Source organism: Chelonoidis abingdonii, chromosome 1, assembly GCF_003597395.2.
Source record: "Chelonoidis abingdonii isolate Lonesome George chromosome 1, CheloAbing_2.0, whole genome shotgun sequence".
Classification (NCBI taxonomy): Eukaryota; Metazoa; Chordata; order Testudines; family Testudinidae; genus Chelonoidis; species Chelonoidis abingdonii.
This window is the reverse complement of record NC_133769.1, coordinates 304,795,448-304,821,170: the sequence shown is the minus strand read 5'-3', so window position 1 is coordinate 304,821,170 and position 25,723 is coordinate 304,795,448. Positions and strand designations below refer to the sequence as shown.

General features: G+C 41.6%; 1 pseudogene; it reads left to right on the top strand.

The window, feature by feature from the left end:
- Positions 1–24,789, top strand: part of LOC142046758 (uncharacterized) — a 52,816-nt pseudogene extending 28,027 nt beyond the window's left edge.
- The last annotated feature ends 934 nt before the right edge of the window (positions 24,790–25,723 follow it).

The window sequence follows — 25,723 nt, the reverse complement described above, 5'->3', positions numbered from 1 at the left end:
TTCTATATCCCCTATCAATTCTTTCCAGTTTGTGAGCAACAGGTCAAGAAGAGCTCTGCCCCTAGTTGGTTCCTCCAACACTTGCATCAGGAAGTTATCCCTAACACTCTCCAAAATCTTCCTGGATTGTCAGTGCACTGATGTATTGCTCTCCCAGCAGATGTCAGGGTGATTGAAGTCCTCCATGAGAATCAGGGCCTTTGATCTGGAAACTTCTGTTAGTTGTCACCTCATCCTCCTGGTCTGGAGGTCTATAGTGGACACCCACGACGACATCACTCTTTTTGCTCTCAACTCTAAACTTAACCAAAAGATTCTCAACAGGCTTTTCTCCAGATTCATACTGGAGCTCTGAGCAATCATATTGCTCTCTTACAGACAGTACAACTCCTCCTCCTTGTCTCCCCCGCCTGTCCTTCCTGCACAGTTTATACCCATCCATGACAGAACTCCAGTCATAGAGTTACCCCTCCAAGTTTCTTATTCCAATCATATCATAGTTCCTTAACTGTGCCAGGACTTCCAATTCTTCCTGCTTGTTTCCCAGACTTCTTGCGTACGTGTCCAGGCACCTAAGACAACTAGCCGATTGCCTACTTTCTCAGTATGAATCAGGAGGCCTCCCCTGTTGCACTCTCCTCATGGTGTTTCCTCCTGATATCCCACTTCTCAACTTACCTTAGTCACTATCCCCTGAAGAACATAGTTTAAAACCCTCCTCACTAAGTTAGCAAGCCTACCTGCAAAGATTCTCTTCTCTCTCTTCGTTAGGTGGATCCCATCTCTTCCTAGCAATCCTTCTTCCTGGAACATCACCCCAGGGTCGAAGAATCCAAAGTCCTATCTCCGATACCACCTGTGTAACCATGGATTTACCTCCACAATTCAATGGCCCCTACCCTTGGCCTTTTCTTTCAATAGGGAGGATGGATGAGAACATGACTTGCACCTCAAACTCCTTTATCCTTCTTGTCAGAGCCATGTAGCTTGCAGTGACCTGCTCAAGGTCATTCTTGGCAGCATCATTGGTGCCCACATGGACAGGTAGGAAGGGTAGTGGTCCAAAATCGATTTTTTATAACTTAAATTCCAGCAGACCTGTAACTTCAGCAGTATGATTGGTGCTGCTCTAATAGATCTAAATGTTCAGTTGTAAACAGCTGAGATCACTTTGCTGTATTGCCAAATTCTAATTTACCATATATCTGTAAATTCTCAGAAGGAGTGGAGTAAGGACTACTTATGTCACAGCTGAGTAGTAAAACTAACATTGAATTGAAAAGTTACATTTTGGGGGTTTCTGTCTTGAAAATATCTTGAAAGTGACGGTTTTGCTGACATTATTACTTTACAGAACATCAGATTTATGTGTTTGGGAACTGTTTGTATTTTTACAGGATCACTGTGTACTATCGTCTTCACAGCTGTCATAGTACATTTGGTAACGTTTCAAATTCTATGATGCTAATTACACCTAAAATGCTTGTGTAACTAATATGCAAGAATATTGTAAGTTCTGTGCACAGCTAAATGAACTTCTAGAGGATTTTCAGTGCTGCTTCATTTACAAATTACATAATTACACCCTGGGTTGTATTAGATCACAAAAATGTGCACATAGTGTAAAATCTCTGAATTTATTTAACAAGTACACATAGTACTAGAATTTTGCAGTGTGGTTCGTTTTGCTCAGTATCCCTGGAATCACAGAGGAAACCTGTTAGATTACCTCATCACTCCACCTAAACAGTATTGCAGTAGCTAATATCACTCCCACAATTAGAAAGAAAGACTTATTCAATTGCACCCTGATCTTCACTATGAGTTTAGGTCAAATTTAGCAGGGTTAGATCAATTTAACCCTGCACCCGCCCACACGACGAAGCCATTTTTGTCAACTTAAAGGGTTCTTAAAATCATTTTCTGTACTCCTCCCCAACGAGAGGATTAGTGCTGAAATCAACATCGCCAAGTCGAATTTGGATGTGGAGTGTGGATGCAATTCAATGGTATTGGCCTCCAGGAGCTAGCCCAGAGTGCTCCATTGTGACTGCTCTGGACAGCACTCTCAACTCAGATGCACTGGCCAGGTAGGCAGGAAAAGCCCCACAAACTTTTTTATTTCATTTCCTGTTTGGCCAGCATGGCAAGCTGATCAGCACAGGTGACCGTGCAGAGCTCACCAGCAGAGGTGACCATGGAGTCCCAGAATCGCAAAAAAGCTCCAACATGGACTGAACGGGAGGTACTGGATCAGATCGCTGTTTGGAGAGACGAATTCGTGCTATCGGAACTCCGTTCCAAAAGACAAAATCCCAAAATATTTGAAAAAATCTCTAAGGGCATGAAGGACAGAGGCTATAACAGGGACCCGCAGCATTGCCACATGAAACTTAAGGAGCTCACGCAAGCCTACCAAAAAACCAGAGGCAAATGGCTGCTCCGGGTCAGACCCTTAGACATGCAACTTCCATGATGAGCTGCATGTAACTCCACTACTACCCTGCCCCTGTTTGTGGACTCCTGCAGCAGGGGAGTCTCACGCAACAGGGATGAAGATTTTGAGGATGAGGAAGATGAGGAGATGGAGGAGGACAGCATACAGCATGCAAGCAGAGAAGCCATTCTCCATGACAGCTAGGAACTGTTTATCACTCTGGAGCCAATACCCTCCCAACCTGGGCTCACAGACCATGAAGCCAGAGAAGGCACTTCTGGTGAGTGTATCTTTGTAAATATAATGCATGGTTTAAAAGCAAGCATGTTTAGTGATTAATTTGCCCTGAAGACTTGGGATGCATTCACAGCCAGTACAGCCCCTCCTTTTAAATGGCCAACCCCAACGGATGCTTGGTATGGGAAAGGAGGGTGCTGCTGTTTGAAACCATTCCCACGTTATGAAGGTTGAAGAAGCTGAAAGACTGTGGCTTACATGGCTGCCTGCAAGACGAATTCTGTTGGCCAGCCCTGCGTGTGTGATCTCTCACACCAAACCGGCGGGCCCTCAATATAAGAGACAAAATGCAGCCTTGTAGCAAAAGCACATGTGCTATGTAATGTTAACAGATTGGTTCACTGTGAAAGAGTCTACCCATTGTTCTCTAAAATGTGTCTTTTTAAATACTACTCTCCCTTTTTTCCTCCTGCAGCTGCAAATGTTTCAACACTCCTCCTATCATCTGTTGGGGGAGCAAACGGACATGATGCAACATCTATTGGAGCTGCAGGAAAGCCAACAAGAGCACAGACCCCTGCTGCATCCACTGTATAACCGCATGCCCTCCTCCCCAAGTTCCATATCTGCCTCACCCAGATGCCCAAGAATGCAGGCAGGGGGGAGGCTCCAGGTACCCAGCCACTCCATTGCAGAGGATGGCCCAAGCAACAGAAGGCTGTCATTCAAACAGTTTGATCTTCAGTGTGGCTACCTTCCCTCCTTCCCCACCCCACCTGGGCTACCTTGTCCATTATCTCATTTTTTTTAATTAATAAAGACAGAATGCATGGTTTCAAAACAATAGTTACTTTATTTCAAAGTGGGGAGAGTGGTTGGCTTACAGGGAATTAAAATCAACAAAGGGGGCAGTACCCCTTGCAGTTTATGTACAGCTGCCAAGTTGGTCCAGTCCAAAGATAGAGATATGCATTCTGTCTATCATCCCACCACAGTTAGGGAATCCCATTGCAGCAAAGCCATCCACTATGACCTGCACATTTCCCAGAGTCACTACCCTTGAAAGCAGCAGCTCAGTGATTGCATTGGCTACTTGGATAACAGCAGCCCCCACAGTAGATTTGCCCACTCCAAATTGATGCCTGACTGACCGGTAGCTGTCTGGTGTTGCAAGCTTCCACAGGGCTATTGCCACTTGCTTCTCAACTGTGAGGGCTCTTCTCATCTTGGTATTCTTGCCGTTCAGAGCAGGGGAAAGCAAATCACAAAGTTCCATGAAAATGCCCTTACGCATCCAAAAGTTTTGCAGCCACTGGGAATCATCCAATACCTGCAACACTATGTGGTCCCACCAGTCTGTGCTTGTTTCCCGGGCCCAGAATCAGCATTCCACAGCATTAGCCTATCCTGCTACCAGGAAGTCCACATTGACAGGGCTCCTACTTTGAGAGAAATTTGTGTCCATGTCCTCATCACTCTTGTCACCGCGCTGCCGTCGTCTCCTCACCTTCTTTTGCAGGTTCTGGTTCTGAACATACTGCAGGATAATGTGCGAGGTGTTTACAATGCTCATAACTGCCCAGTGATCTGAGCGGGCTCCATGCTTGACATGGTATGGTGTCTACAGGAGAGCAGAATTGCAGTGGAAGTGGTGGCTGACGATGGATGCCACAAGAATAGATATTTATAGAGAGATGCCACAGGAACAGATATTTATAGAGGACAAGAGGACCTGCAAGGTGGATTCAGGAGAGCAGGAAAGCAGAGTTGCAGCAGAAGCCGGAGCCCATGACAGCCAACATGGAGAAATTTGCTATCGATCGAGACAAGAGCAGGAGACTAGAGTGGCAGTGGAAGTGGTGGTTGGAAGTCCAGTTTTGCAGACCTGTTGCGCCATCTGCTGCCAGCAGCACGAGGACATACCAGCAGCACTATCTGTTAGCTGAGCGGGTTGCACGCTTTCCATGGTATGATGAGACAAGAGCAGGAGAGCAGAGTTGCTGCGGAAGCGGTGGATGACAACGGTCAGAGAGAGGACCTAGGAGGTGGATTCATGGCACCGGGAGAGCAGAGTTGAAGCAGAAGCAGCCATTCAGTGATGACGGTTAGCAGTCCTCCTGCACCATCTGCTGAAAGCAGTATGGCATCCACACAGAAAAAACGCATGAAATGATTGTCTGCCATTGCTTTCACAGAGGAAGGAGCGACTGACAACATGTACCCAAAACCACCCGCGACAATGTTTTTGCCCCATCAGGCATTGGGAGCTTAATCCAGAATTCCAATGGGCAGCAGAGACTGCGGGAACCATGGGATTGCTATCCACAGTGCAATGCTCCAAAAGCCGACGCTAGCCATGGTACTGTGGACGCACTCCGCCAACTTGATGCACTTAGCGGGGACACACACAATCAACTGTATAAAATCACTTCCTAAAAAAATTGACTTCTATAAATTCAACCTAATTTCGTAGTGTAGACATACCCTATGTTGTACACTGGGTTAGAGTTTGACTTAATTCCCATCAGGGTGGAATGAACATGAACAGTTTCTGCTAAAAAATATTGTTTTATGTATTTGTAAATTATAAAACAATTACGTGAAACAACATATTGCAACTTATTGCCCAAAAGAGAAGGTAATAGCTCCACATGCAGCACAACGATCCACAACAGATGCCACGATGCCAGAGATAGGCATCTGAAAAATGCTGGACAGGCAAAGCTACCAGCGAATTTATGGGCTGCCCATCCACTTTCTGGAATCCTCAGGTCTTTGGCTCCCTGGGATAAACAGACTAAAGAACCAGCACCCTCTGTCTGCACATATAGAGGCAGCATAGCAACAGAAAATCTAACCTTTCCCAGGCCTATTTCTCCCCAAATTATTTGGAGGAGTAGGAGGATGGTTGCATGGCCTTCTTTTCAGGACAGTGTGGTGCAGAGAAAGGAGAGGATGAGGGAGAAAATATGTGGCATGTAGGGGGTCATAGCAGACTAAAATTAATTGCACTGAGATAAAAATAGATCCTTTGTCTGTGTCTGTTGTCCTAAGCTAAAGGCTTCTGGCAATGTATCAGTCTCAGGAATGACTTTTTTCTTCAGGCAGTGTTTTACAGCTATGGCCCTGAGAGCCAGACTTTACAGGGAAGAGATCCTTAGTAACATTTGTGAGGGGGGTTCCATGGGGTGCAAAGGAGAAAGCAAAGGGAACAGGCCTGTGGGAAGGAGGAGTCCAGGCACTGTAACTAGACAGCACACTTAGGATCTTGGAGAAAACAGGAAGGAGAGAGGTAGAGCAGAAGCAGGAAAGGCAGGTGGGCACAAAGCAGGCTTTTCCAGGAGAGGAAAAGAGATAAGAGGATGGTAAGTCAACAGAAAGATCATAAAGGAAAGAGGACAGCTTAATATAAAGAAGGAGGATTAAAGAGGGTGTGTGTGTCACAGGGCAAGCCAACTCCCAAAACCCCTTGTGATCTGAGGTCACTCTGTAGGCAGCCTGCCTCAGTCTCCCTCCTTTAAGGCTCCTTAATAAACTTCACACATGCTTCTCTCTGTCCAAAAGTTCAGAAGAAAACTCAAAGTTCCCCACAATGAAGTCCAACTCAATCCCCAGTTGTTAGTAGGCCACTCTCAGACCTACCTGGCTGGATGATTGTTCCTCTGGCATTTCAAAACTCTTCTGAAGACTTTTGGTGTGTGCAGCTTCCAGACGCCTTCTTTGTCTCTGCAGCTCCATGGTCTCAAGTTTCTCACAGTGTTCCACTCCATACTCATCTCCCTAGGCATCCCCCTCCTGTGCTGCTTCCAGCTGCTCTTTAACAGGCCCCATATCAAGGCTGTTAATGAGGCAGAGGTAGGTGGGATCAGTTCCCACTTAAAGGCTCCAGTCCACCCTGTGACAGGGTGAGCGAGGATAGGAGACAAGAGGTCTGAAGAGTTAGAGGTAGACAGTAGTAGGGAGGCCACAGAATCAGAGGTAAGGGTAAAGGAGGAGGAGCTAAAAATAAGTTTGGGAAAGGAAAAAGGAGGAGAAGAGAAAGAGCATCAGTTTTATCACTGAAAAATTGGTCAGATCCTGGACCCAGTTGGTAGCAGAGAGGAAGGGACTGGCAAGAAAATTTGATGAAAGGGTCAAAGACAGAAGTCTGTGAGGGCTGAATGCCAATGACTCAAAAGAAAGGGAGGTGTTATGTATTAATTATTTGTTTTACCACAGCACCTACGAGTGCTAATCACAGCACAGGACCCCATCATGATAGGTGTTGTACAAACCCAAAAGGAAGCATGATCCCTGTCCCAAAGATTTTATAATCTAAATATAAGAAAAGAGACAACAGATGGAGACAGAGGAGCACAACAAAACAATGAGACAATATTGGCCAGCATGGTAGGCTGTTGTATTAGTGCCCCAGAAGACTAACAGTAATAAAGATTTTTGCAGGCATTACGGCAGAGGAGAGTTTTAAGTAGGGATTTGAAGGAGAATGATGAGGTGGCTTTGCCGATGTTTACAGGGAGCTCCTCCCAAGCATGAGGGCCCTCATGGGAGAAACAACAAAGGTGCTTGTTTGAGAGTGTAACTAATGAGCAATGGAGAGTGAGATAATGGGCTGATCAAAGGGGAGCATCAAATGGAATATAATAGTTAGAGAGAGGATGCCCTGAAAGTGAAGACAAGCAGCTGATGTTTGATGCAATTAAACAAAAAAAGCCCATGAAAATAAAATTGTTTAGCAAGGAAGGGGGCAGACCTGAGAGAATAGATTCAGATTCACCTACCCCTATAATATCAAGACTCAAATTCAGTTAGTATTTTCATCCTCTGCTTGGAATTTCTTGGCCATATTGTTAATGTTATATCCCTATAGGTATCATAGTTTATATATTATTTGTACATTATTTAACATAGCTTATTAGTAAGTTCTGTATTTTCATAATTTTTTAGAATTACTTGGTTGGAAAGAAATTGTTCTCAAAGAATATAACAGTTTTGTCAGTGTTTCCTAAAATATTTTGATGTAATAATTTTTCTTATATGAAGCTAAACTCTTTATGCTGTTGTTAGATATAATTGGTATGTATCAAGGGAGAAACACTCGTCAGTTATTCCTGGTAAGATTCCAGGGCATATTAGCAAATACTAGATAAGTAATCCTCAGAACACCATTACAGTAAAATGAATACTGAAGGCTCGATTTGCTGGGACTTCCACTGCTAGTAAACTGGCCTTCTGTGTTTTTGAAAGGAGAAGGTTACATCTTCTTCAGTTCTGATTCTCAGTGAATGTATGAGCTCTGATCCAGAGGATCATGTGCATGTCAGAGTCACATTACAATTGCATGAAAGGCAGTGTATATCATTCCATCGGAAGAAGAAGGGGTATGGGAAACACAATGTAACTTTGCTATACAAATAAACTGAACCTACCAACAGAGCCAACTTTTCAAAAACATGAATAAGCATCTAGGAGTTTCCATCTTGGTTCAGACTTACTCTCTATCTTGTCTAGTGTCTTGTCTCTGACAGAAGCCAGAACTGGGACTCCCAAGCACCAAAAATCCCTGCAAAATATGCTTCCATTCACACAAAAACACATTATTGGACTTCAGTTCTCCACTCTGAATGCATATGCAATAGCATATCTACACAAATGTATCTCCGAGGCCAGGTTTAAAACAAATGACTTATTTGGAAATTTGAACGAAAATACACTCTTACATTGGAGCTGAGTTTAGTTTTCTTTTAGAGGAATGCCTTTATTTTTCCCCATCAACATTAAACCTCCCATCTAGGCTTCATTCTCTCTCTCTCTTTTTCACACACACACACACACACACACACACACACACACACACACAGTGTGATTCTTGTTGATATCTACATGATGCTAAAAAAAACTATAGCAACATCTTTAAGGTATAATAATTAACATTGATATTGAAACTAACTATGTGTTCTGTCTTCATAGATATTGAGCCAATATCAGACATTGTGTAAACAGGTACCACTCTTGTTGAATTTACTGGGAGCTGCACCTACTCACTCAAGTGCTGAATTGGCTTCATCACGCACAGAGTCGGATTACTGTTTTCCAGGTGTTGATGCAAAGTGATATGTGAAATCCAATCCACCTCCCTTCTCTACCTCAGATTGAGTTTGACCAGCTTCATATACTTTCTTAAACCACCCCATCTGCTATTTCTTGTCTGACTGCTTGAGACCTCCCATATTCACGTAGCTGTAGGATAGTTAGCCACCCCTCCCTCACCTCACCCATAGTGAAAAGATGTTCATGCAGAAATACAAAAGAGGATAGAGAGGGTTTGCTGGCCCATTGAACTGAAAAGAACAGTAGCTTTTAACACACATATGGTCTAATCTTGCATTCCTTGCAGACACAAAATTCCAATAGACTGGAAAGATGTAGGCTCAGGGCAAAAGCTGGATCATGACCAGATATGCAACTGTGCTGTGGGGGCAAGAAGAAACATTCCCCCTTATGTGACCTTCCAAAGGCCAGACAGAATTTCAGACCCCACCCTCAGGGGAGAGCTGGGTTTGGTACCAAGCAGAGATTCATGGGAGCAAATGACTTGAACAGGTGTGGGGACTGAGGGAGCTATGGATACCCACATTCTCTACACCTCACCAGCTGCTACATCTGGGAAGGGGAGATATGTTCTGTCCTTTAACGTGGTCTTACAGATTGGCCTTCCCTCTGTGCAAGAGGAGTATTCCAAGAAGTATCCTGTCTCTTTCTGTCCTTTCCTACTGTATGGGGGGAGGGATAGCTCAGTGGTTTGAGCACTAGCCTGTTAAACCCAGGGTTGTGAGTTCAATCCTTAAAGGGGCCACTTTGGGATCTGAGGCAAAAATCAGTACTTGGTCTTGCTAGTGAAGGCAAGGGGCTGGACTTGATGACCTTTCAAGGTCTCTTCCAGTTCTAGGAGATTGGTATATCTCCAGTTACTACTTTATATGTTGCTTTATGCCACAATCTAAACTTACATTATATGGGCTGGTCCCAGACAATATTCCAAAGTGTATCTGAATTTTAAATGTTTAAAATACATTCTATTTTTTTGGAATTCCACAACAAGACTTGTTTATTTCTGGGGAGTAAACACTGAACTATGTGGTTTTGTGAATCAGTAAATGCATCAGCCTGAAGTTGTAGAGCTGATTTATATTTGCAAGCTGTTTATGTCCTCATACACTCTCCAGATAAAAAAAAATACTATTAATATATTGCCATTCATAGCTAAAGCTTCAGTGTATGCAGTGTACTTGATTAGGTAATTGCTATTAATCATTCATTTCATGCATGTATTATGAAGGGAAAATAAAACACTGTCCAACTACAATACAAGGAAATGCATCTTTGAGTTACATTTAAAATATGTTTCTACTTCCCTGAGGCTGTAAGAGTTGGATGGCGCCTTGATGGAAATGAACCAACTTCATTGTCTCTCTTTCTCTGCTGGAAAGCAGTTTACTAATAACACAATCCATAAGGATTTCTCAGTTTGCGCACAGTATCTGCACCATGTGCATCAGATCCTGATAGTGCTGCCCTCCGTGGACTACTACTGCCAATATCTGAAGAGATCAGAAGCTCAAACCCAGAATAAAAAAACAAAACAAAACACAAACAAACACACACACTTATGGGAAGAAAAAGAATATTGATAATTCCTGGCTGTTAGTGCTCTAAAATAAAGGAGGGAGAAATGAGATTACAGTTGGTTTATTCCAGGCTTTAGTCCATACGCTTTATCTGTAGCCTAGCATAGTCCTGCTAGTATTTCTGCATGCTCCAGCTATAACTCAGTGACTAAAAATTGCTGTATGTAATAGATCTCTCTCTTCCCCACCAATAAACACTGAGTTCTAACTTAAAGCAATTTCAGTGTTATCCAGTCCTGTACACAATAGGAATTGATGATATGCTCCTTCACCTATTTCTGGTCTTTGTGACAAATTGATCTGATAAACCAGAAAATTAAACTGTGTCTGGAGGAGCCAGACTAAATTCTGTACAAAAATACAGAAAGTGGGATACATACTTATTGGTGTCAGACAAGCATTTTGATGAAACTTTAACTATAAATCATATCAACTAATCTTACTGGATAGTATTCAGAATGATGTGCAATATACTTCTAAACACAGATACGAAGTGAAGCCAACCAGAATTCAAGTAGTAATGAAAAACAAAGGCTGCTCAGGGCTCACCAGCATGTGGCCAGAATGGCTATTGTTCCAGTTGCATAATCTCCATGGATCTCTCTCGTTCAATTTGTGGGTACGCTGCTTTCTTTTCCAAACAGATAAAAAAAAAATCAGGAATCAAAAATTATACCGTGTGACTTAGGTGACCCACATTAAACATCAACAAATAGCAAAAGTGAAAATTTCATTAACAACATATAGGCTGAAAATTATTCATTTATACTACGCAGTGAATACTTGCAAATACAACTGGCAGAAAATGGGATCAATTGTGCTAGAATATGCAAAACCTGAGCATATAATTGTTTATATATTGTAAAAGCATAGTATTTTCCACACTGAATTGTAACACTGGTCTAACTAGTCAGTTATATAGCAATAGCTATTGCCTCATGTTACTTATGCAGTACTGTTACCTCATGAGGGGGAAAATCTTTGCTTTTTGTCACAGGATACCATTTTATAGCCTGGAGAACAAGATTACATTACTCTTATCATTATCTTTGTTTGCATAGCCATAAATGTTATTAGAGCTTAGCATATTAGTCACTCCTTTTAAAGAACAGCCATCTTTTTGTCTTGATGATATCCTGAAGCAGTTATCTCTATAGGCAAACTATATTCTGCAAAAAGAAAATTTTCCTTTTCACTTATCCTGTCATTTCATCAAGTGTGGCTGTTTTTGTACTATGTGGCAGGGAAAATGCTGGGACTGATCCATGTTCAATACACACTTCATACAATAAAATATTTCAATCAAGCCCTGTATAACTTTTTTTGAGGCTAGCCTTTGCAGTCGCTCATTATACTTAAGTCCCAGTATGCATCTATCATGCTTTGTCGCCCTTCTCTGGATCTTTTCAATCACCACTATATTTTCTGTATGGTAAAATGGCTGGAAATAGACACTGTACTTCAGATGAGGAACTACCATTATTTGATGTAATGTTATTATATTTTCTGTATTATTTTCTGTCTCTTTTTTTAAAAACGCTAGAATATTTGTGTTTCTTTTTTAATAGCTGCCACACACCCTGGACAAAGATCTTTACTGAGTATCCCCAATGACTTTTTAAAACCAACATTTTCACAAGTGTCTAGTGATTTTGGATGTTTCAAAGTTTGGGTGCTCAACTTGATGTACCCTAAAGGGGTCTGATTTCAGAAAGTCTGTGCTCTAAACTTTCTGAAAAGCAGACCAATGGAAGGTGTCTCAAAAATGATCAAAATCACTAGTCACTTGAAAAAACTCCAAGTCTTTACCTCAGAGAAATCTTACATCTCAGAACCCAGGAACATATATAAAATTCACAGTATTTTTGAGTATGTCTATTAGCTTATATTTATCCCAGTTTTAAATGTCATCTTTTATTGTAACATCTCCCCTGTGTTTAAATCCATCTGGAGTTTCTACCATTTTCTATAAGGATATGTGAATAGGTTTGCTGCTAGTTATTTAGAAACTGAGTTAAAATGACTCATTAAGAAAAGATCTGTAATGCTGAGATATCTTGCCTCTGAACTGACAGATCTATGTGTATTTGTTGCCATATGAAAGATATATCAACTGATAATCACAACACAGAGCTATGCTGTCCTTTTCCATGAAGAAACTGTTGGAAAGAGAAACTTCATTAGAATCTCCATAAGGTTTATCTCACTAATTATCTTCTATATTAGCCTGTCAACTCACAGACCTGGTTAGGCCCTCCACATAGTTCCCAGTGTCACTCACTTTTCCAGGCACCACGGCTTCCTCAGGAAGTATGATTTAATGTGGTCCCTTCCTGTAGTCGCAACAAAATCTCTCGGGAGGATTCACAATACAAAGAGGGAGGATCACATCATAAGACAATACAGGCAGGATCAGTATTATATGCTAAGAAATCCCCATAGGGTGGAGAGAGGATGCTCCCAAAGAAAATAACCATCTTCAGGCCTCTGTCTCTTTAGTACCTGGACTACCATTCCCTGACTCATATAGATCTAATCCCAGAGGAATTAGCTTATATGGGAGCTTCAAAATTGGGGGAGAAAGTGATCATGAGGAGAAGCTATTGCTTTCCCTTTATGTGTTTCCTGTGGCAACGGGATTCTCGTCTGCTAATGTGGGTGAAGGAGCCCCTGGTAAGCAGTTCATTTTACATTGTAGGTCCTTCTTCTGCAGTTACCTAAACAAAACAAACTTCCATTGACTTCAATGACAGGGTTATCTTCTTTAGTATAGGGCTTACTGCAGTATAGGACTCACTGATTCATTCATTTAGAAATTAATCAATAAATAATATTTGTAATAAAAATCTATTATATAATATTGTATATTTACACACTTAACAAATATTGACTAATTTATGGTCCCACCCAAAGAGATTACAATCTTAGAAAGACAAGACAAAGCAAGACAGAGGGCCAAATACAGCTCTTAGCTACCCCTATTGAAGTCTGAGATCACTCCCCTGAACTCAATGCATTTCTCATGTGATTCCTCCCACAATATTTCTCACATGAGTAGTCCAGTTGACTGACGTGGAACTGGATGAGCTCCAGTGTGAGAAGCAATTACTGCTCCACCAGTAATCTCCTGCAGGATCTTATGAAAGTTTGACCAAATAAAACTGCATCCACCTTTTGTGCCAGGCTACAGAAAACAAGAATAACTGGGGTGGGTTCTACTTTGATGCAAGAATTAGAATGAGTTTTCATATAATCTGAACTTCAGTGATTTTGAAATACGGGTTAAAAGTCTTTACTTTATTGAAGGCTTATTTCCTTTTTGAAACAGAAGAGCAATTATCTTGCACCATATAAATGAGACCAGTGGGATAGTTTTTTTAATTCTCATTGCAGAGCATTTGTTTTGAGATCTGAAACAGATATTATCCTTTTGGTATTAGGAACTTTAAAAGCTAAATAAAAAGATAAGCCTTCAAAAGAGACTAAAGAAGAGGGAAATGTCTGCTTTATTGTATGTTATGTTCTCTTAGGCCCTTATCCAAAGCCCACTGAGGTCAATGGAAAAACTCCCATTGATTTCAATGGGAATTTCTATTCCTCACGTCCCTCATAAACACAAATACTTTTTTTAAAGTTTTTTTTTTGGATGGGTGAATTATTTATATTCTGGGACCTTAAGAATTTAGACTAGTACATACCTCAGACCTGTGCAATGAAATATATACTATCACACAAAACCCAGCTGAGAAAACACAGAATATGGTAATTCCATACATGCAACCCCATGGAGAAAACATGGAATACAGATGTATAGTGATAGCCACCAACAGCTACAGTCATCCCATAGTAAAATCCCATTGTACCACCATCTTGTGGTATTCTGTACTATGGGGAGTTTGCACCCTTTGGCATCCTCCCTTGTACAAAATTTAAGTCACTACAAAAGTATATGTTCAAGTACAAAAGTACAAATATGACAAGTCCAAATGATCTAACCCCTAAAATTTAAGGTTTTGCGTGCTAGTAATACATTTTAATGATTTTAGAAAGTCTCTTTCTATAAGTCTATAATATATAACTAAGCTGTTGTTGTATGTAAGTAAATAAGGTTTAAAAATGTTTAAGAAGCTTAATTTAAAATTAAATTAAAATGTATAGCCCTTCAGACTAGTGGCCAGGACCCTGGCAATGTGAGTGCCGCTGAAAATCAGCTTGTGTGCCGCCTTCGGCACACGTGCCATAGATTGCCTACCCCTGATCTAACCAGAGAACGGTCTTCAACGGTCTCATTGAGTGACCTGCTCACAAAGAAAAAGAAAAGAAGAGATGAGAGGTTGACTTGCAATGGGAAACATTGGCATCTCTGCCTTTTGTAAAAATAGTTTTATACTAATATACATACCTTCAACTCAAATTTAAAAAATTCTCTCTTTGTTTACAGAAAGAGAAACAACAGCTTTTTTCCAATCACTGATTGATTGACACGATGAAAGGGTTTTTTTAAACACCAAAAAGGGAAATAAATAAAATATATGGCCAATAGGTTTCATAATATGCTAATGCCATGGCACAATAAGCTTTGTGTCAGTCAATCACCCTCTGCCGGTTCAAATGAGCATCCTTGTGGGAAAAGTCTTTGATCCACGTGGCACCTGAAGTTGAGAGAAGAATCAAAGTCTCTCTGCTCCAGAGATAAAAGTGAACATTCAGCTGTGACACAACAAATAGAAGTAGGCGAACACAGAAAACAAGACACATTGCTAAGTGCTTTTCAGTAATCCAGTACATGTAAGCCAACTAACTGGCGGCATTACTATCAATAGGAGAGAGTCCTTGTGTCGTAAAAGTATTTATCCAGGTCAGACCTGAAGGTACATCTACTCTAGTGACTGTACATATGTTCATATGCATGGCTATGACATTGTCCCCATTGTCCACATCTAAACCTCAGAAGCACGTGTCAGAAGGTGAGTAGAGGGCAAGGAACTAGCACACCTGAAGGTTTTGGGTAAGTACATGCCTCCTCTGTGGGATATCCCCATATCTGTGCCACTTTGCAGTGTGGCCAGGAGTATGGGGGTATGGGTTGTGTACCAGGTCTCAAGTTTTAATAGTCCTCCACACATTTTCCCAAAATGCACTGCACCCTTTTCTTTCTGACCTTTACACAGCCTATAAAGGTCCCTGTCCCCCCAATTTTCCAGTCATAAGATGCTGTCCTGACCACATCAGAAGAGCTTTCTGATGCACTGTTTATAGATGAATATAAATGACAATGGATCCAGGTCTGAGGGCAGCTGCTTGGCCCACCTACCACATCTGGGTGCTGATCAATACACCATCCTCCACCACTTCAACCAGAGTGGGAGGAACAAACACAAGTACAGTGAAATGTCATGGAGGCTGGAGCAGGTGAGCATTCATTGGACTCTGGGCCAATGCTGGCAATGCGTAAAGCACTTGAGGCTCCTGGTACAGGAAGGCCAAAGACCTCAACAGTCACACCAAGAGGGTTCATCATACATGCTGCTTCTATGAGGAGCTTGATCAGATCCTGTCAAGGGCTTCCAATACAGAGTGTGAAGTGGCTCTCAATCCCCTCCTCAACCTTGCCCACTGTATTGTCAAAGGGGATGCTAATGAGGACCAAGCTGAACTGGCAGCAGGAACCATGGAGTATGCTTCAGAAGACCCAGAAGACAAGGAGCATATGATTTTGCACCTCCACATGGAGAAGCTGATTGAAGAAGCCTCATCCCATCCTAGACAAACTCAAGGAGGACACCAGCAGGAACCAGAACCCAAGGCTGGTAAGTTATAATGGACCCCCCCTGCACTCACCCTCCCTGCCAATATCCCCTCTTGCTCTGGTGCTAAATTCCTGATTTTAAGATCCAGGGCATTTGAAAGACTTGCACTGACTTTTCCTCCCTGGATAATATGCAATGCTTTGGTATGTATAAACTTCAGTGCTGAAGCCATGGCATTGTCATGATCCAGCCCCTTACCAAGCTTCTCCAATTTCCCCACTCTATCCAGTCCTCACTACACTCCACCCTGAAATGGTCCTTAAGCAAGAGATGGTTATAAATCAATTACCTTTTTTCCATTTCTGATTAACTGCTATTATGTGTTCAGCAAAAGGACTTTACTAAAAACAGATACTGTGGATAAACCATTCAGTCAGGCTGCAAAGATCCTGTGGTTGCACGGACCGGCGGGCAGAAGGAGTGTGTTGGATAGGTTCCCAGTCGGGAATGGGACATTAATAGGAAACTTATAGTTGGTTATCTAAAGTTAGTCACATCTCTCTTTTGTCTTATGGAAGATTGCACAGTTTCAGAGTGTCTCTCACCCTCTGATCATACCATTGCTTTACAAATAGGAGACAGGCAGAATGGGAGGAGGAGGAAGGTGAAGTGGGTATAAAGTCTTGGAAGGTTAAAAGAACAGAACACAACTGCGCAACTCTTCAGTTGTCTGAGGAAAAGTTAGTCACAGCAGTCCTTACAACATTTTTACTCTCTCTCATCCTGGTGTCTGGTCTCTTCCCTCACCGAGCCATGCTGGAGTGGGAGAAGGAGCCAGTCTGTTTGTTGGATAAACACAGTGTGTGCCCCTTGCAGTAGAGAGGTGAAGGGTTTGTGATGCCAGTCTGAAGCTTCAGGGAATCAGATAAAAAGGGCAGCATCTCTTTCTTTCCCTATCCATTTCACCATTGGTAAGCAGGCATAGAGGCAGATTTTTCTGGTGTTGTCAGGGATGCATGAGGGGGGGTAGTTTTCATGGTTCACATCTCACTTTCCATGTCCACTCCATATACTAGCTGAGCATATATTCAGTTTCCTCTCAAATTGCCTCCCAATCCTGTATGCATATTTTAGCAAACTTCTGATGTAACAGAAACTCCAGCTGGGTCTTGAGGTTCAATGGCTGTACAAATCTGCTTGGCTCACCTTCACAGCTGACCAAACCCCTCCATTCAGCAATATAGAGAGAGCTGACCATTAGTGGAAACATCTCTCTGGCGTAGGTTGCTGGATTTCCTCCACAGGAGTGGAAAGCCACTTCTTTTTTCCATTCTGGTACCTTGTAAATTGCTATGTTCACCAAATGTTGGCCAGCTCTTAAAGAGGAAATTGAAAACTGGCAACATAGTATAATGGAAGGAACCATCTCCTCTTTCTCGAGACAGTATGAAACATTTTACATTTTTTAAAACATTATTACAGTTTTCTTACCATTACTAGCCTCTGTTCCTTCCTCATGGGATACAAAAGTTGTCTGAGAACCAGGGATAGTTTAACATTCACATTTCTAGAATTCTGAAAAATATTAAAATTAAGGCCTTCTTCAGTAACATTCTTGGCTTCTTGGCTTCTTCCAAAGGAAAAAAAAGTATAATGTTACTGCTCTCTTTGAATGGGCAGGACCTTGAACTCAGGAGAGCAAAACCATGCTGCCAATTACACTTTCCATCTCATATTTCTAATAAATGTTATGCTTTCCTTGACTTGTGTGTAGCCCCTTCTTCCTAAGAGTCAGTGACAATCATGAGCAGTCTTGCCTAATGGTTGGAGCAATAATCCAGCCTACCAGTTAAAGCTAAAACCAGCTGAGACAGGGTCTTGGAGCAAAGTCAAAAATTGGAGCCAGGAGCCAAAGCCTAAACCAAAGTCACAGTCAAAAAACAGCCAAAGAGTCAGAGCTAGGAGTGAGAAGTCAAAGCTGAAGGGTTAACCAGAGACATAGTCAGGAGGAATAGCTGAGAGTCAGAGCTGGGATGGAGCTGGGTGCTGGGGCAGGAAGAGATTGAGGCTGGGACTGAAGCAGGGCTTGAGACAGTAGAGGCAGGGACAGGATAAAGCATAGCTACAGGTGAGGAGCAGATTGAGCTGCTACTGAGCTTAAGTATCAGCCTGCTGACTTCTGCAGCTAAGCAGGTGGTGAAGTCAATCAGGGTATGTCTACACCTCACTTACACATCCCCTGCTGGCCCATGCCCGCTGAGCTGGGCTTGTGGGGATCAGGCTAAAGGGCTGTTTAATTGCAATGTGGACATTCAGGCTTGGGCTGGCCCAGGCTCTAGGGCCCTGTGATGTGGGAGGATCCAAGAGCTCAGGCTGCTGCTTAAGCCCAGATGTATACACCACAATTCAACAGCTCTTTAGCCTGAGCACTAAGATCCTAACTTAACTGGCATGGCCAGATGCAGATGTCTAGTTGTAGTATAGACACACTCTCAGATAGCTTCTGTCAAGCCCAGCTGTACTCATTAGATTGAATGATGCCATGATACTGTAAATGCTTTTCTGACTGTCCACCCATTCTCCTTCCCACCCAGGTTCAGAAATATTCAAACTCCTAATGATACAGGGAAGAGATGGGGAAAGTGCAGTAAGTGTTACACCTCTACCCCAATATAACGCTGTCCTCAGGAGCCAAAAAATCTTACCACATTATAGGTGAAACTGTGTTATATCAAACTTGCTTTGATCCACTGGAGTGCGCAGCCCCGGTCCCCCGGAGCACTGCTTTACCGCGTTATATCTGAATTTCTGTTATATTGGGTTGTGTTATATCAGGGTAGAGGTGTATGTGTTAATAGAAAGCTCTGCTAGCCTTCAACACAGCAGAAGTCTAAACCACAGAAAAGAGGGAGTTGAATGTCTTTATGGCTTAGTTCACATGCAGAAAATTGAAACATAACTGCAGTAACAATTTGGGCAAAGACAGGATCTATCACTACTCTCTGCGTAAACAGCCCCCTCTTCCCCCCCCCTCACCTTAATCAGTTTCAACCATAGTAGGGGTTAGTGCTTTATAAGAGCCACTAAATCCAGGTAACACCTTGAATGAATGGTCAAAAAACAGTATGGCTGCATACCTCACCCCCAAGCAAATTTTCAGAAGGTTTTTAAGGAAGATTGAGTGTTGGAGATAACAGAGGTTTGTAAACAAATGTGTACAGTGAAGACAAATTTTTTGCACAATGACCATATAACACTTCATCTGCTGCCCTGCGCAGCACAAACCCAGTCCCAACATGAAGGTGTCCTGTTAAAATTGTTTTTAATGTCTGCAATGTCACACGAACAAATGGCTAATGACCTGCAGCTACCAGGGAACAAAACCCTCACAAAGCTATGTAGCCACACACGTATTGTACCAATGTCCCCTCGTGCATTTTCAGCAGCCGTACAGGATGTGAAAGTGTCCCTCAGCATAGACAGATGTCATCCGCTGCCTTCCTGCTGTTCCAAGATATGTGCTCATAAGGAATTCTTGATTTCCCTTGCCTGCTGGTAATCAGGATCAGTGTGCCTGCCCAGTTTGTAAACCAGACTTGTCCTGAGCCCACTCAGGTTGGAAGCACTTCCCTGTATCCTCACAAACGTTATGGAGTGCACACCAGGTGGTAATTATACGAATGTCAGTTGCCACATAGATTTCTGGATAGGTGCATATGCAGGGCCAATGATATTTCAGCCATGATCATTCTTCAGCTACTGAGTATGTAATTGAATTCCTTTGTATCGAGATCACTGATTTCAGGGTATAGTTTCATGAGCCAAGTTAGGAGTGGGTATGCTGGTATCCCAAAATAACAATTCGCATGGAACAGACACACCATAGGAGAATATCAATTCTGCAGAATAAAATCTCCTTCAAGAACAATCCTGATCGCTTCAGCACTCTGGCATCATGAACCTTTTCAATATTTACCATGCTTGTATTCCTGAATCTGCCTTTATGATCCACTAAGCCTTGCAAGGTGAGTGAATAGTAACATTTTCAGTTCCCACACTCACTTGCCCCTTGTGGTGGGTGAAGTATTGGGACATGGGTGCCATCAGTGGCCTCTGCACAGTTCAGAAACCCCATCTTCTCAAATCTAGCTCTTATTTCTGGAACTTTGCTGATGGCAACCACCTGTGCATAAATCACAGTGTTAATTGACTTGCAAACCTGCACAGCCATGCCCCCAACAGTGGACTTTCTAATCTTAATGTAGCTTGCAATGAACCTCTAGTTGTCTGGTATTGCCAGCTTCTGCAAGGCAACAGCATCTCCACTTCTGAAATGGTACGGATTTCCTGAATCAAGTGTTCTAGTGCTGAAGGTTTGCTGTAATCTCCTCACACAGCTCCATGAAGGTCTATTTCCTCATTCAAATGTTCTGAAGCCACTACTGGTCATCCCTGGTTTCCAGAATGATGTGACCACACCACACCAGTGCCATTTCTCCTGCACCAGAATTGATGGTCCATCCAAGGGCATACTGTGGCAATGCCGGCATTCACCACATATGTACAATGGGAGCTGAATGAATTGTCATTGACCCTCAGGATCAGCCATCTTCAATGTGTCAGAACATTCGACCTAATTCCATCCAGATCTCACCGATTGGTTTCTCCACTGCATAACCATTAGTCCATCAATAAGGAGCAGTAACAAATCATCCCACTGATCCATGTCTTCTACCAGGTTTCACAGAGAACCAAAGCAAGGGACAACACGATCAGGAGCTGCCATTGGCAAATGTGTGAAGGAGGGTGACAGTACCATCAGAATGCAGAAAAGTGAATCCTAGAATATCACAGAACTCTAGAATACCACCTCTGATATGGTGGTGCTAATGTTGCATAACAACAGAGGCAGTGTGGAAATGGGTATATGTGTTCACAAAGCTCTATACCAGTGCCCAGCACAGCATAATGTAGACACTTGGCATGGCTATGGGGAACAGATACAATCATGGGTATGCGCATCAGTGTATACATAGTCTAAGAATGAGCTGCAGGTGGCATGGCTTATTCCTGGTGTTCAGAAAGAAAAGCGCACACAATGTTTTCTGAACTGCTGTTCTGGGGAGGGAAAAAACACTTTTTTTTAACATAAGCTGGTATGAGGAAAAAGTATTTCTATTCACAATAGTGATGGATACAACAATATAGAATTGCTAGCAACAGAACATGCTCCTGTTACTCCCCACTGTTGGCACCCATAACCCATTCTGACAGAGTGGCAACATTGGTTTCTATGTGTCTGAAATTTGCTGCTTCTTTTTTATTCAACTGTCAGCAAAAATACAAAAGGATCAGAACATACACTGAAGTGGGCCACAAACTAGAGACAGAAAAGTACATTTTGATTTTTAACTTTACAAGGAGTGACTACAAAACTAAAAATACCATTTTAATTTGAGTAAATACTAATTTTCCTACCAATTTCAAATTGACACTTACAGATCCATTTTACTATCATCACCAAGTTACCTAAATGAAGACAGAAAAGGATAAGACCCAAAGTGTCAGATGAATTTTTGATATGACAGGTTTAATTAACTAACACAAATATTGTAATTTATTAGCTCTTTTAATAACTTGACCTTCAACTTCTCCTCAGGGAAAAATACACAGTAAAGGCAAAAACATTTCTTCTAAAATGACATCTGCTGATAAAATACTTTATTTGGGGTTTATATATTCTGTATTTCCAGGGTGTGTGTATGTGTGTGTGTGTGTATAGTTCAACCGAATTTATTTACGTGAGTATGTGTATACACACACACACACACACACACACACACTGTGTGTGTATATATATATATATATATATTACTTTTCTTCTTTTAAGACTGATTAAAACATTGTAATGTGACGTTTATAATTCTGTTTCATTACTAGAAAAAACAGGTAGTAGATTGCTACATATTCACAGCTGATAATTATGAATAACTTACATTGACTTCTCATGCAAAGATCTCAAAGTGTTTTACAAAGAAAAGTAAGTATTTCTATTTCTATTCTTTAGGTGGCAGTCCAATAAGATCTGAGGCACAGAGAATTAAAGCGTGTAGCCTAAAGTTATGAATCTGCATATAGGGAGTGTTCTTTGAACAAATCAAAACAATTAATTTGGTTGCTCCAGAAACCTGGCTGAATCATGGGCTGGTTTCTTCTGTTAAACCCAACTGTGATACTTTAAATATAATCTTCTATAATCAAAACCAAGGAAATTTCTTATGTGCTTCTCCTAACAGGTAGTTTAAGTCCTTACTAGGGTAGCTTCCCTAAAGTTACTCACATTTGTTATATTAAAGGGGGAGTCTGCTGAAAGGGCAACTTTTAAGTCTACTCTCTGTGCATTTTCAGTGTGACACATCAAAGAGAATCAAGTTCAGTACATACAGCTCTTCACTTTTCATCCTAGAGAGAAATGTTAGAAAGTGAAAATTGTAGGGATACAGATTCTTGGGATTACGTTATTGGCTTCAGCAAATACAGCCATGGGAAGGCAGACATTCAGAAATAAATTCTTGAGTCTGTGGAGTTTCCACAACATCAGCCCCTCAGATACTAAACTGCTGGTAGGTTGGTACATTGCATAGGTACATCCCTCTGGAAGGGGTTCAGGATGTGACCACTGAAAAACAGTAAAGCTTTAGGAGGAGTGTTCACAAGGGTACTACAGATTCCACCAAGAGCAAACCAATAGATCTGTTTTGGAAGAGTTACAGTAAAGTTTTGCTGGTGCACCACAGGGAGATAGCAGTGGAGATGCTGGCCCAGTCAGCCAGTGCAGGACATCATACCTCTTATGGCTTATGGCTTCTGATGTTACAAACAATTAATTATATGTTGGGTAAGTGATGTAGCCACTGTATCACAGTAGCTGCATCCAAAGACATCAAGCACATTCATCCATCATCAAGATGATAAAGGCAGTCCATAACCAAATAGCATGCTCTTTGTTCTTGAGCTCCACAGAGGCAGGACAGGGAGCTCAAGAAATTCCATAGGTAAAGATGTGAGTTAAACTGCCCGTGACCACAATGTATCTTCTTGTAACGACTAAGGATCTTTCAGTTCATATGGTTGTTCTGAGGGGCATGCGAGAGCTAGTCCAGAGAGACAGATCTAAGTTGTCTATCTGCCAAGACATGAACCATCAATCCAACAACATTGTTGGTGTTCCTTAGAAATATCATCCTTGATGTACTGTATTAGAGGCTCATCTATTTCAGAAAAGGGTGTCTTTACATTAGCTGATATTTTTGATATGGCTTTCAGAAGAAATGGTGAACTAAGCTGTCTTGATAGTTGTCTGTGCACAGTAATACAGCCCTACATTCACATCTAATCACCAGGGGATCAATGCCATCCACAACCAGAAGGTTGGAGAGTGGATTTAGCCAGGCCACACCAGTGATGATATGAAGGGCAGAGTTGATCATTGTGTCCACCTTGCCATGATGATGACTGGATTCCCATGTTGCCACACAGTTTTCAGCAAGTGCATTAATTAGGTAATCAGTAGATATCCATAAAGTTGCAGCACTCGCACCCCATGAGTTGCCGGCAAGCCTGTGGTGGAGTGCAACTCTCAACTGGATTTTCATGTCTTCTCAATTTGTTTGATGAAATAGTGGGGCAAATAAACAACTTGAGCTGCGAAGGAATGGATGCATAGACTGTGTTGTGGCCTTGGATTATACAATACTAACCCCTTCAGCACTATCTCACAATAGCTCAAACTTGGCTCCACCATCTCCATCCTCATTATTCTTGATGCTATGACACCTCAGGTGTACACAAGTCTTTAGAGACAAAGTGACAGGCATGGGCTCAGGCATATTTACCGTCAAGATTAAACATAACACAGCAAAGGACAACAAAAGCAAAGGGCTAGATTGTGAAAGTCGCTCTCGTGCTGGTGATCCAAGAGTAGTGCCATTGACTAGCATTGACATCAGTGGGACTACTTGTGCAACAAAATGCTCATTAGCATGAGCAAGGGTACAAATTACACCCCACAAGAGGGACAAAAGAATAAGGCAGGATGATGTTTACACCAGTCAGCGAATTCTGCCTACCTGAAATTCCCCCTACCATTTCAACTTGAAATAATAATCTAAACTTTCAGTCATTAGACATTTTAATAGAATTTACTATCAGTGAATGTCATTATATAGGTATCAGCATTTTTGTGGGGAGGATAGTGATACCTAGATAAAGGATTTGCATTTCAGTGTGTAAAACAGAGGATTTTTCTGGATCAAGGGCATTGCATATACCAAATGTAAATCATGACTACCATTATTTTTTATGTAGTGAAAGCTACATTTTATTTCTATAATATGGCCTTACATCTTTTAGGAGCAGGGAAAGGGGTTTGACATTTTACAAGCAATCAGTTTTGAGCTTCCCATGCTTTGTGACTAAGTCGCAGAAGTTGCATGCAGCTGATGAAGAGCGCAGTTCAAACTATTTTTTTTTGTTCTTTGCAGCCTGGATAAGCATCCAGACATTCAGATGCTTATCTGAGATTTATCCAAGCCTCTTTGGTCAAGAAATCACTCTGAAAATCTTACAAGAGCAGGTGTTCTTGTGTGATTTCCAGTACTTCCTAGATTCAGTTTAGAAATAATAAAACCTTGTAATTCTGCTGTGCTTTCCAGCTGAGAATCTCAGAGCACTTTGCACACATCAATTAACCCTCACATTACACCTATGACGGAAAGTCTTTTTATCCCAATTTTACAAATGGGGAAACTGAGGCACACAAAGTTTAAGCGATTTGTGCATCTTAATGAAGGAAGTTTGTAGCAGATAAGAATAGAATCCACGACTCCTGACTCCTAGAAAATTTATCTAAACGCATGACATTTCACTGTTTCCATTAGAAACTGAAACCAGAAAATACAGAAAGAAATTAAAATGAAAAAATTAAAAAAGCTTAAGATTTTCCCCTTGGTTGACTCCTAAAGTCTCCTTATCCTTTGTAGTATATAAATATATATTATTAATCAGGCCAAGTGAAATCTTTTGAGTTTATCTCTGCAATTGAAAAAAATGACATTAGAATGCATATTTTTGAAACAGAAAATTAATATATCCCTACTATACATGAATCTTGGAGTGAGGCTCAAAAACTCAAAAACTTGTGGCCTGTCTGGTCAGGACCCACAGCTAAATGCTTCCTCTTGTCTTCTGTGTGTCACATTCACAATTGTGCTGTGTGCAGCAGTGATACTCACATTGCACACAGCTCTGGCTATTCCTATTCCTGGATTGAAATCTTGAATCCAATGAAGTCAAGGAGATTTTGCTATTAACCTCAGTGGGACAAGTATTTCACACCTTATATTTGGGAGCATTTCTCAGACCATGAGAAATCCTCCAAAGGGCTGATATTAAGCGGGTATGATGTAGGAGTATGTTATAAAAGTTTAACCAACTTTTTGTGAACCTCTAGTTTGTTTCAATGTGAGTTTTATGTTAAAATTCTTATTTTATCTACAACTGGGTCAAAACTGTAACCTGGGATTTGAATCCTCCTGACTTTCATGTAGGGT